Raw genomic sequence first — 13,895 nt, forward strand, 5'->3', positions numbered from 1 at the left:
CACACAGTCATCTAGGCAGTATCAATAAGATAACTTGAATACATGGCATTCACTCAGGAATTGAGAGATATTTCTCATTCCACCCTGCTCAGCATACATCATCTTATCACATCCAGAACTCAATTAAGAATTCAACATACAGCTCTAGAAGTGAAAAAATAGTCGTGTAAAGAAGGTAACTTTATAAAAATGCTGTAGAACAATATAGTAGACAATTTCTCTCAAGGAAATGCTGTGAAGTTTTATGAGCAGATACAAATGAACAGTCAGTGGAACCATAAGGAGCTGTAAGCGACCTATCTGTTTTCAGCTTCCTTCCACTGCATTTTAATAAATGTTTTGAGTTCAGGAAATATAAATAGAAGTGGAATTGCAATTTTAAAAATATGTACATATATATTCCAAGTAAAGTTTGACAGCAAAAATCTTGACAGAATGCTATATTGCTAGACCAGAACATTTTCTCATTCACACGAATTCGTTTGTGACCCTATCACCAAAAACATTAAAGTTCATACTCTATTTTTGACAGTATCTTTTACAGCAAGACATGTTAGCCAATCCATCTCTGGATTCTGATTTCACTGATATGAGTTTCAAAGTGCTATTAAGCAATATTAAACATCCCTAAATGAAAGAGCTGATAAAAGATGACAACACAGGCACGTGTAAAAAACACATTCTCAGTATTGAAATGTTGGTCAATTTCCAACTTTTCTGTAGGATTACTGTAGAGCACTGAGGGTCTTAATGCTATTTAAGGAGTCAAGTGCTCAAGAGCAATCACAGACCACCAAAAAACGTAATTTTAGGCAGCTACTGTGCATGCTGTAGCCAGCTACTTTAACGCAACATAATAAACCAATGGCAAGCATACTTCTTGACAGGTCTCTGCAAGAGCTGTATGAATGGGAGTCCATTCTTTGACAAGTGGAGAAAAGCATGAGAATAAAGAAAAAATTAAAAGGTAGGTAATGCACTTTGTGGTACAGAAAAATTACCACTCTTCAAAACAGATATTCAAGATCTAGTCTCTGTATTGCTGAGAGAAAACACGCCATTAGTGTAAATTATTAGCTGTTTCACAGGTGTAAGTTATTAAGAGATCCATATGTACTGTACAATTTACTATTGACAAAGCTGTTTATCTTTTCAGTCACAAAATACTATGAGGTAGTATTGAATCAAGTGTGTCATTTACAATCCAGCAGACATCTATGCAATAGAAGTCCAGTACAATATATTAAGTGCCAACAACTCACTGTCTACTACCAACACTTACTCAATGACTGGATGAATGACCTGGAATTCACAATCTTAAAGACTCTTTACTAACGATTACCGTCTTTGATCTCCAGAAAATTATTATGACATATCTAGAAATGAGAGTCATAAGGATTCTTACCCTCTTGGCAGAGATGCAGGTCTACTATTATGTTGTATCTTTTTGAAAAATAAAATAACACAGAACAAACCAAAAGTAATGTTAAGATCTCAACAAAATACATTGATCCAAGTGAGAACCATCTGTATTCAGAAGAGCATGAAAGATTTCCCTGAGGATAAAGTTCCACGAACACATTTTCAGCCTGCCATATGTATTCATTTCAGCATATTATACCATAAATTATTCTTTTATAATCCCTACTACAGATCATTTGTTTTTCACTTAAGTCTCAAGCCTTCTGAAAGTGGTAAGTCTTTTCCCCATGTTTGTAATTACTATTGAAACTATTTTTAAGTACAGCATTAGTGGTTTAAGCTGTGCTATAGCTACAATACAAAGCAAGAAAATTGATTCACTGAGTAGACTTGTTAAATTTAGGTTCATTTTTCAATTATGTCCCATCTTAGCTGAAAGACCTCCTCTTCACTCAAGACATAGTTAGCTGATAGCATTATGTTTTGAATCTTGTCTTCCATATCATCACAAACTAACAGAGAGCAGATATCTTGAAGTAATTAAAAACATCTGAGTTCACAGGAGCAGCTCATTCCTCAGTATTTGCAAAACAAGGAAAGCATTAGGATGAATCAATGAGATATTTTGTGTCATAAAATACTATCCTTGCCCAAGTCTCCATTTACATGACTTATCTACACAACAGCCACAATGAAAGTCATGACTAACTTAAGATTTCACGTCAAGTCTTCGTAGGTAATGGGAGGCTTTCCTAAAACCCATAAAAGTCAGAGAAACTGCGCACCTGAGAGACAGCAAAATACCAGAAAACTGAAGTCCTAAGAAATTGCTTTTGGAGTTTAAGTGAACTTTACCTAAGTCTACTTTACATACACTACCAAAGACATTAGACACTTCTTCAGCAGGCAACTTGATTTCTACAGTACTGATTTTATTGTGGGAAACCTTATAGCCATCGCCAAAATTTCCTTAGAGAAAGGATAAGAGCTAGGCAGATTGGTTTGTGAAGGAACATTAGCTATTACTGTTGTACTGAAGTAACAGTATTTATTATTAGCAAATTTGTAGACAGTTGTCTGCTGCAATTGCAATGACTGAAAGTCTCCAAACAAGTGAAAAGAAAGATTCAATGCTTTCTCTGACTGAATTGACTTCTACATACTTAAATGCCAAAAGCTCTGGTTATTTTAAAGTAATCACCATACTAAACAATTCAACCAGGAGACAACAACGCTTTCCAGTGGTGAACTTTCCTAGAGAAATAGTCTTTGAAAAAACAAAAACACCTTACAGCACTCTAGGGATGTCTCTACTATCAGTATTCAGCTGTCCTATGATCAACGCTACAAGACAGACTAGAAGAGCAAATTGTTCACTGTACTGCTTCTTCACCAAGACTAGGAAATCACTTCATCTCTAAACAGACAATAATAAGAGGAACCAACATAAACATTTGTTGTATTACAGGCAGTTGACCAACTCCATACCCAGAGGAAACATACCTCCACGATCTGACAGTCCAGGCCTCAAGAAGTTTACTGTTTTTCACCCTGAAAAATGCTAGAACAGCTTAGTTGTGCATAATACCCCTATACATCTGCAAGAGTAAACAGCCTCCTTTCCCCAGAGAATGCAGCAAAACTTCCAGGCACAGGAGAGGTAGGAAAACACCTTTCTTTCTCAAATATGATCACTAACAGCACTTGGTAGCCCTTCTTTGGTTAGAAGCATTCATTAGTTTCACCTGATGGCCCTTTCTGTCCCACCAGAGCTATTTACCGCTGGGTGAAACAGGTTATTTGCTTGAAACTAGATTGTAGTCTGTTCCTTTCTTTCTAGGCTTAGTGTACAGAATATGATCTATCAAAGGCAGATGCTTAAATTTCAAGTCTGAGTTTAGTAAATGTCCAAAGAATAGAAAAGAAGAAAAGCATTGTTAACTATGTAATGCAAGTTCTCACGAAGCTCTGTCCCCTCTGTACCAGCCAAGCATATGACTGTGCTGGGTCTGGCTGGGATGGAGTTAACTTTCCCTGCAGCAGCCCACACAGTGCTGTGCTCTGCACTTGTAGCTAGAACAGCACTGGTATCACACCAGTGTTTTGTTTATTGCTGCACAACACTGGCACAGCATCAGGACTCCCTCCAAGCCCCCAAGAGCCAGCAGGCTGAGGGTGGGCAAGTGATGGGGAGGGGACATCACCAGGGCAGCTGACCTAAACTGACCATGCTATCTGGTGTCACACTCATCAATATGAAGTGGAAAAGGGGAAGGAGAGAGGAAGGCTCTTGTGGTGGAAGCTTCTGTCCTCTCAAACAACCGCTACGCATCTTGAGGCCCTGCTTCCCGGGACACGGCCAAAACATCACTCATTGATGGGAAGTTGAGAGGAAATGTTTTTGGTTTTTTTTTCCTCTATCTGTGCTTCCATACAGCCTTTGCTTTTTTATTTTCCTCTTTTTTTTTTATTTTCCTCTTTCTTTTTTTCTCTCTCCCTTTTCCCTTTAATTGAATCATCCTTATCTCAAACCTTGAGCTCTTTGTGTCATATTTTCTCCCCCCTCCTCAAAGAGAAGGGGGAGTGAGAGAGCAACTGAGGTGGAGCTCGGCCACCCACCCAAGTAAAACCACCACAATGACTGTTAGAAGGTATGTCACATTACTGGGCCAGGATATGTATAGCAGCATTTCTTTCATTAATAGCCTGTTCATTCCATGCAAAGCATACAGGCTCAGTGCCTCAGTCTGCTTGTAGCATTATTCATTAGACTTAAAAATGCATATGATCGCCTCTGAGATCTTCTCCCTCTTCTTATTTATGTTCCTTCCTTCTTTTCAGGAGTTACAATGACCAAGTATATATCACTTTTCCTGCTGTCACCATCATAAAACTTTTTTGTAAATTTCTGTAAGCATAAAAAGTAATGTGTTGGTTTTTTTTCCCTTTGTAAGTGTAAAAATTTTGTAAGATTTAAACTGGAAGCATATATATATGGTGCGTTGAGCATTCACTACAATTATGGCTATTGACTACATAGGAATGTACCAAGTGTGCTTTTAACAATAATCAACATAGTGAAATATGTAGAACTTTTGATCAAAGTCCTAACATTAATATTTTAATGTTAATGTAATGTGATTTTACCTGTGCAACCCTAATATTGCATTAAACATCTATGGCAGTTGGCTTAGTCTTTTCAGCCTTCTTAGAGCAAGCAACACTTCACATTTCAAATTTGAAGACAACACAGTGAACTGAATGATCCTTTCCAATACACATATCTGGGGATTACCAATTCTGAGTAACTTCCTTAAGGGTTTTCTAGAGCCCAGTCAACACATACAGGGGAACCTAAGACAGCTGAACCATTGCTCTTCTGGGAAATACCATCCTGTAAGTGTGCAGGCAGCTCCCCTGTTTGATCTATAAGTACATGATGCCCAGAGCACTGCTACACCAAACAAATATTTTAATTGCACCCAACAGTGGAAACACTAGTACAGAACGTTCTGCTAGAATAAGGAGGCATTCTACAATCCCGGTTGTTGTTATCCTTAGGAATATCTCCAAATAAAGCCATTAAAACAATTCAGTCCACAAACAGTAAATTGATAGGGTTCAAAGAAAGATGTATTCTTTCTCGTATTTTGCTCACACTCTTCACCAGTATTTTCCAAGGTTTTTAAAAAGGTCCCTAGAACCCTATTAAACAGATCTCACTAGATTTAATCCATTCTGCATTACACAGGACATCTTTCGCAGAGATAAAGCCTGAAAATTGAGGTACTTACACCTAGCTTTACAAAGAGCTCCCTGCAGAGTAACTCCTGCAGTCACCCCAGAGCCTGAATAGAAGAGAACGCTAATTAGGGGCCTAACAACGCAGTCAGATATCTAACCTCAGATATCCCCTCGAAAAATACCATCTCTCTAAGAGCTCAATTTGGAAACCTGATCAGAGAAATTTGCTTTAAATCTGCCCTTAAAAAAACATATCTAGCCTCTTTTACAGTGGGAAAGAGGTCACTAAGAAAGGTTGTCACTGATCATTCTCTTCCATGACACACTATCAACATCACAAATGCTATATGTTTCCTCACAAATTTCACACTCATTATAGAACTTTTGGATTTTTATTCTTCAGTATAACTAGGGAAGAGATTACTCTGTCTGAGATCAGTATAATTGCAGAGAACTTGGCAGGTTTGGTATCCTTTTCTTTCTTGTTAAATCACAGTTGTTAGCCTGAAGCTGGACAATCATGATTTGGCAACATGATATCTGCAAAACCCACCTTTACACAGGTCTGGTAGAGCTTCTGTAGCTGGGCACTTATCAGATAGCTGAGTTTGTGCACCCTAACAACTAGCTTGATTTCTGTAAGCTATAGTGCCAGCTCTTTCCTTGGCTTGTCCACTATTCTTCTAGTGCACAAGCCATTTCTGCCTGCCATCGGTTTGTGTAAACAAGATTTTGCAGCACAACTCCCCAGCCCTGCATGTTCAGACCTAATCTTCCAGACTCATCAACAAGGACATCCTCTTCTGGTGCTGTGCTCTGAGTTATCAATTAATCATTTCAAAGACACATGACAGCTGAATCAAACGATAAATGAACTATGTAAAGTTTTTTTTTTTTAAAAAAAAAAAAAAAAAAAACAACAACAACAAAAAAACCTACACTTTAAATAGTGCAAAAGAAGATACAACTAACCCAAGCAACAAAACACTTGCACGCATCTCTTATTATGTTTAATACATGCTGTTAGCTATTTAATGTGAAACAAACAAAACTAGCCATATCCAGATGGCATTTAGCTGCCTGACTTCCAGTAAAATAAACAGGATTTAGGTATATGTGTGGTTTTGAGAAGCCAAACTATTTTAGGGCATCTAAACATTTTATTTTTTTTAAAATTGGCTGTAAGTAACTTTAAAACAGAACATAGGCATAGCATTAATATTGGATTCTATATGGAGTGAAAGCCTGTAAAAGTTAAGTCAAACCTACAAAGATATTTTAGACATCAGGTTTCTACAGAGTCAAAGAAAGACAGGACCCTATATGATTCAGTGGATGATGATATAAGTACCTTTTAAGTACATGTTTTTTTCAGAAGTACTTGTTTAGAAATTTTCCATTTTAGAAGCTTAGAGTTTATCGCAGTAGAATAAATTGTATCTGAGAGCCTCGATGTAACAGGAAATGCCTCTATTTATTCTATAGTAGTGCAAATCCGCCTTTGGGTATTACAAAAAGAAGAAAGCAAGACCGATTCATCTCATTAAATACCTTTGACTATGTGTTTTGTGTGGGGTTTCTGTAGCTCAAGATACTATTATATTGACAGCCTGAGTAAGATGTGTAAAATATACATACCTGTTAGACTGATATCCAGGAAAACTGTTTTAAAAGCTTAAAAATTCACTTTCACCATTTTACAAAAGTCAAAAGTCACAGTATTATCAGCAGTCTGGAAATTGTTTCACTAATGCTTAAGATTACTGGAAATGAGAATTTGAAAGGTATAAGAACTGTTCATCATTTTGAAGAATATGTGAAGATGAAAAATTTTGCCACACGGGGTAGCATTTTCATCAAAAAGTTGTATTTAATGGACTCAAGTTTGAAATGTTGAAATCATGAGATATCCTACTTTCACATTATTTCATGGCATCAAACATAATCACTTTCCTTGACTTGATGAATCTTATAGAATTACTGTCAAGCTATATTTGGCTGAGAGATCTGTTTATATGAAGCTGATTTGTAATTTTGCTGCTAAGTAAAAAGATAAACCCATCTGCTGTCTTTCATCTCACCTTTTTATGAAAGCCTGTGAGATGATGCCTGTAGTAATTTTTTTTTTCTAAATCTTTCTATGGCTGTTCCATTTTCAAATATCAAATGAGGGCTTTTCAGCACAGCACACTGAAGCTTTTCTCCACTGAGGTTATAAAGCATCATTAATTCTTAGCTCTAAAACCTACACATGCAAGATGGTCACATATTCTAATGCTCATCAGCCTCCTACTTCAAACCAAGGTTGTGATGCGAGAAATGTCAAGAGCAGGTTCTTACCGTACTGAGTTACTTACTTTAACTTCATTCCAAAAAGCCTATTACTTAGAGCCAAAGAAGAAAGGCAGGAGGTTTCACTTCCTTAACATTCAACATTTTGAGTCCATTTAATGTTTGGGGGCTTGGATTTCCTAGTTGCCGTTTTTTTTTTTTTTAAATTCCAGACTGACAAAGCTTTCAAATTAAGGTTGAACACACTCCACTGCAAGTGGCACCCATTTGTATTAGTATACCATGAAACCACTCCTGAGAAAATGAAAACGGGCTCTAGTGAGACACCTAAAGCCATCTTTATCTGCAGCAGCTCAAAATTCTTACAGACAGCCAGAATTAAGGACCAGAATAAAAATAAACCTGAAATGGTCATCTGATTAGAGGACAAGATCTTTGCCTAGCACAGTAGCAGGCATACTGAGGCTGATTAGAAGCAAACAGAGCAGCCACCCAACTCTGCTAACTCTACCTGGTTGCTCCATCTAGCAAGAGACCTGCTAGCATTTATGGATCACAAAACAAGATCATTGCTCCTGGGTGCTCCCTATTTCCATGCCAATCCCCTAGTGCCACCTTGTACGGACAATGCTAAGTAGAAATTCCAGCTTTGTTGTTCAAGGAGAATATACTGGCACTGATACAGCAGCACAATTTTTGTGAAACTTGGTTTTACATCACAGGATAAAGTTTATGCTAACATCTGGCAGTAGACTGCAGCTTAGAGGGCAAGAATTTAAGGTTTTGGGCTTCTTTTTTTTCAGAGAAATACAGTAGGTTTGGGCATGTAGCCTTGAATTCATAGCAATCCCATCTCACTAAATACTGAAGCACTACAGAAAAAAATAAAAGTTATAGTCAAAAGTCAAAAATGCATACTTTGCATGATAAAGTGAAAGATTGCACCAGTGAAGCATAAGTCATCACCTGTTGACATTTAATTTAACAGAACATTAAGAACAAGAATGCTTATAACGCTAGAAGCTGATATCAAAAAAGCAGAGAATTTAAACATTTAGGAAGGCGACAATATAGTCAAAGACTTCCATTCAAAGAAGTGACACTATGCACAACTGCAGTGGCACTACATGTATGTATTAGAAGGGATATATCAACAAGCCTACTGCACTAATTCACACTTTTGTGACCCTAGCTACCTGCTCTGGGGAGGAACAAGCAGCCCCTTCACCCTCCAGTGCACTCTTCCCCCAAAAAGGCCCTTCGACAGGCAACGTTTCAGCCTGGTTTTGGACAGAATGGCTGACTTACCCCCTTGACTGGAAGTAGCTGTTTAAGCCATGATACTATTGCAATAAAAAGACTAGTGCTCTCTGGCAACAGCAATACAGATCTACGGTGACTTTTGAAACTTGGAAGTCCCATTAACCTTACAAGGCACTTAAAAAATGAACTGACTTGCTTAGTGAATGTAATTCAGTCTAGTTAAAGTGTACACATAATGCTATGCCATGTACTCATTTAATGTTTTTTGTTATGGTTGTGGACATTAGCTTGGAAGGGAAGTATAGAAACTGCACCAGGAAGAACCACATGCTTTGTGACAACAAAGACCATCTTATAAAACGCATAAGTAAATAGAACATAAACAATGAATGAAACATAACTCTCCAGCATTCCACCTCAGGGAGATCTGTTAATATTACAGAGGAGATTCAAAATTCACAATTTGTTCTTTCACTCTTCTGAACAGACAGAGGTTGATGCATGTTGAATAGCCTCGGCATATTTATTTTGTTGTTTATCACTCGTACAATATTCAGTTTGAGTATAGTTTCACCTAAAGAGAGGGAACACAGGTTGGTTCTCATGTATCTTCCAACTGTAAAATTCAAGCAGCAGCAATTTTTAAACAGAGGGGAGGGACTACAGGGGAAGCCTCTTTTTATGATCCTAAAATACTACAGAAATGTGTTTTAAAGAGAACTAGGGAATAGTACATCCACAAACCATTCCTAAGAAGTTCCTACGTTCACAGCTTCTAGCTTCAGTTACCGAGCATACAGTACTCAGGAGTGGAACAGGAGATTTGACATACGTGCCAAATACTTAAAAATGCAGCAACCCAAATGTTGAGATGAGGGGATGTTAATCTATCATTTCAGTGTACTTGTTGGTAAGCAGACTTCCAGACAAAAAAAAAAAAAAAAAAAAAAAAAAAAAAAAAGTATTTAAAATCTAGGTGTTGATCTTCATAATTCTCAAGGATTTATATCTCTATTTTCAGCCTTCTCTCCCATCACTATTTCATCTGAGTTTCTTGTAATTTGTAAGACCAGTGGGTGTGTCATCGGGAAAGTTAAGATCACTAGTCTGGAAACTTAGTTTAGGATTTAACTTTTTTCCTCAAGCACAAAAAAGATTATCAAAAATCTTTCATGTTTCAGAAGAAAACTGAAAATAATTTCCTCCTACCCCTCAAGTTTTTCCAGAACAGTTACAGAACACAACTTCTAAACAGAAGAAAAAATCTATGTAGTTCTTCAGGATGATAATATGAATACATTATAACTAGATGGATGACAGAAGCACTTATGGTAAAAAAGGTAACCAGTACTGGCTCTTCTCCTGACCTCTACTAAATTCAGTAGTGTCTAAGCTGAATACATGGTCTCCAAGATACGTGCTTCCATTTTTCTCCATTCTACTTTTCCAATAGTAGCTAAAATTATCAATTCTTGACAAGCATCATTGAAGATGCAGATTATGGTACTCAGAAAGATCCCTGAGAATGCAACACCGTAACTTACATGCTTATTGAACAAAAGCATCTATCCAAAGTCTATTATCTTGATATTTCTGCATGATGGTGAACAGATCAAGGACTGAAAACATATATTCTGTGAATCTAGAACTGCTCCACAACATGTATATTTGCCCATGGGCTGCATGAGGATTATTAACCACTTGGTCTCCAGGATAACGAAAGATATATTTGCTATTACAATGCCTCTTCTACCACAAAACAGGGCCTCTGATGCTCTCTATGCAGTATACATGCAGGCTTTATTTACTTACAAGCTCAATAAATTGGTCTTTGCATGTGATGGCCCCATTTGGTCCTTCCCTTGTGTCTATGCCATGGTTCATATGGAAAGTAAATTGAGAACCACATTTATTGTGTTCATTCCTTGATTTGCCAAGTGATGGGTTATTGGCCATGATAGTGATGTCACGGATTTTCTTTGTGTTTCAGTCAGTCATCTCGAGTGGCATTTAGAAAGGGCATTTTCTGCCTAAAATCAATAGCTCCTCTAGCTGCTGTAATATTTCTTCTTACTTAGAGACATTACTCAGAATGTAAAAGCAATTGATTGTAGGCAGAAAATATACTTGCCAATTACAGATGGAGAGAGGAAGAATACAAAGTGCCCTCTAGCTTAAGTAGTTCCAGCTGGTGACACACCAGTACTAATCAGCACATGTGTTGGAGAGGCACCAGAGCCTTCTCAAGCAAATGCCTGATTTTCCTTCTTATAAGTTGAAATCCAATGCATAGCTTATTCCAATGAAAATGTGAATCCAGATTTTTAATGCTGGATTTCTCGGAAATCCACTTTCATAATAACTGAATCAGAATATTCTGTCATTGAATTAAAATGGTAAAAATGCAAGTTGAGATTGCCTATTTTTATGCAAACTGGAATAGATTTAAAATATTGTCCTTTCTTCTTTGGAATGAAGTTAAAGTAGGTAATAAGCCATGTACTTGATTTTGACAGGTTGTGATTACCTAAGAGTAGCATTACTAATTACAGCACAATATCAGCATATCTTTGGTTTGGCACAGTGCCAGAAAATTTTTGAGTTCTGCAGTCTAGCCTGATAGCCATAGCTTTGAAAGCCAAACAGCCACATATATACTTGCCTTATTTCATATTTTATGTTAAACACAATAGCATCAAGAACATTGCTCCAAACAACCCTTTTTAAAGCCTTTTTGTCTTCTTAACTCTAAACCTGCAATCACTTGAGCACTCACATTCTCCACTGTAGTTGTCTGCAAGGAAATCTCCTAGATTTCTGTATTAACTCTGGTCATAAACTGCTCTTTTCATGTTCCCCAGCCACGTATAGGGTATGCATCAAATGATAATGATAATAGTAAAGCAGGAAGAAGGAAGGTTTAAAAATGAGTTTCAACAAGCTTAACACAAGCAGCAGCCAAACAACCAAATCCCCAAAGATGCTGGCTTGAACAAGTTTTCACAATTATATTACTTGCTTATATGAATATTAAAGAATTCTTGTATGAGCTGCTCATATTTTCACACGTACCTCAGTGAGAATAAAGTACAAGTTTGAGTGACATTGGATTGGAGCACCTAGCTCAGTCTTTCAGAATGAATAGGAATGAGCTCTGGTTAGCACAAAATCAGTTTTGCTTGCTGTTTTCCATGCAGCTTTCAGAGATTATAGGATTTTCTCTGGGCAGATGAGGCCATTAGACCCTGCTATAGATGGAATTCTGGATTCATGATTCAGAAACAATACTTTCAACACATTTCTTCAGGATATAAAATTCAGATGTCAGTGCAAAAGCTATATAAACTGTGAATTTTTTGCTTCTTACATATGCCAAATACAGCCTTTCATCAGAAAGAAGGTCTTACTTTCATAGGTGTCCCAACAGCATCTGTATATTACTTGTGTAGAATAATAAATATCATCATTTCAGAACTGATATTATTCTATACTTACACAGTTTAGTTACTTAAGAATCTAAAATAAACCACTTGATACATTTTAGTGCTCCTTGCTATATGTTAGAATCTAGAAACCAATTTCAAGTCTCTCTATATGCACTTTTTCCCTATGAATTTATATATATTACCAGTCTTAGTACGCCCCAGACATTTACACACACTGGGTCCAAAAAAGTGCTTTAGAATGTTTTTAGTAACAGCAAAAATAATTAGAAAAAAATATACATTTAACTCAGAAATTATACTAATGCAGAGATAAAAGATGGAACATTTTTAAGCAAAATAAAATAAAATAAAGTAAAACCAGAAAATTAAAACTAGAAAAGCTAGCTTCTCTTCACAACTAATTCCCTTTACCTTGCCCCAACATTATACAGACCTATTAAAGCAGGCAAAGCTTTCAGTTAGTACACTTAGTAGTTTATTTACATTTAAAATGATGCTTTGGAAACTGTTCCATTTCAAGCAAGCATTACATAAAATCTAAATAAATAACTACATAAAATCTAAAATACATTGGGCAATACTAACTATTTGGCATGCTGCTGCAGCAAAGAAAACATTGACAAATATGTCAGCAATGAGTATGTTAATGAAGGGCCTAAAGTTTCATACTTCCCAAATGTTTTCTTCTGTTAGAAATTTTTTCACCCTCACCATGGGTTGCTTAAGATGATAAAGAAACAAACAAAAAAGGAGAGTTGTATTCAAACCACAAAACCTATTTTGCTAATATGGCAACCTACCAAAACTTGGTTTCTGTAAAACTCTTTTTACATCAGCTTGGTTTGTTGCCTAGCAATGAACTTAAAAACTTTGCCAAACTGAAGGATTTAGTAACCTGTCACCTTAGGCATCCCTTTTGTTTCAGTCATCCCACTTATCTGCTCTACAGTGTATAACCACTGTCCAGCTAGAAAAGTGCTACTTTCAGCATCATTGCACTTGATCCAGTTTGAATCTCTCGTCCTACTGCAGTTAAAGTCACTGTCCTTTCTGCTCAGACCAACATAAAATAGTTATTGTAGGTTGTTTTTTTTTCTGATATGCTTTTGTTCTTCTCACTCCCAGCCAGACCTGGAAGCGTAAGCAGAACAATCAGTTTTTCCACAATTTCTGAGTAACTTGTAGAGCAGGAATTATCAGTAAACCTTAAAGAATTCTCCCATCCAAAATTTCACCTTCATTTTCCAGAATCAAATGCTTTGAGAATTTGGGGTATTAACCTAAAGCCAGATGATTTTGCACCAGCTCATCAGATTCAAAAGGTAAGGATTATGCTCAGGAACTGCATTTGTGTCGCTAGTTATGATTTCTTCTGACATACCACTTACTCAAAAGAATTTTCCATGCTGTCATTGCCCTAAAGATTCTTTTCACGGTTTCAGTAACAGTGGCATCTGCAGAGGGGAGCTCCAGCCACTTGAAACTCATTAAAACATACTTGAGATTGACAATGAGTTGAAAACATCTGTCAGACTTGGCCAAGATTTCAATCAAGTGTGATGTTGCCTTGTTACTTTGGTACATTGACTTAATAAATGACTTGGCTGCTGTCAATGCAAGGAAAGTTGGGTTCTAATTACTAGCCTGATTTTTTTCCTGTATCTGAAATGTACTTTCACTTAAAGGTTCATAGTCTACGTGACGTGCATTAAAATTAATTTGCTGAAT

The 13,895-nt window shown here is 36.8% G+C and overlaps 1 long non-coding RNA gene across 4 annotated transcripts in view; it reads right to left on the reverse strand.

The window, feature by feature from the left end:
• LOC106016307 (uncharacterized) overlaps positions 1 to 13,895 on the reverse strand; it is a 340,332-nt gene that overhangs the window by 298,070 nt on the left and 28,367 nt on the right. For 2 of the 4 annotated variants that reach the window (XR_003497063.3, XR_011809113.1), the window contains exon 1: positions 2,926 to 3,184. The exons of 1 other annotated variant lie outside the window; for it this stretch is intronic. This is a non-coding gene — a long non-coding RNA (uncharacterized lncRNA). Of the gene's footprint in view, positions 1 to 2,925; positions 3,185 to 10,533; positions 10,595 to 13,895 lie in introns of those variants that run through there. One more of the 4 variants, XR_011809114.1, reaches the window with a different exon arrangement.

The sequence above is a fragment of the Anas platyrhynchos genome, chromosome 4, assembly GCF_047663525.1.
Source record: "Anas platyrhynchos isolate ZD024472 breed Pekin duck chromosome 4, IASCAAS_PekinDuck_T2T, whole genome shotgun sequence".
NCBI lineage: Eukaryota > Metazoa > Chordata > Aves > Anseriformes > Anatidae > Anas > Anas platyrhynchos.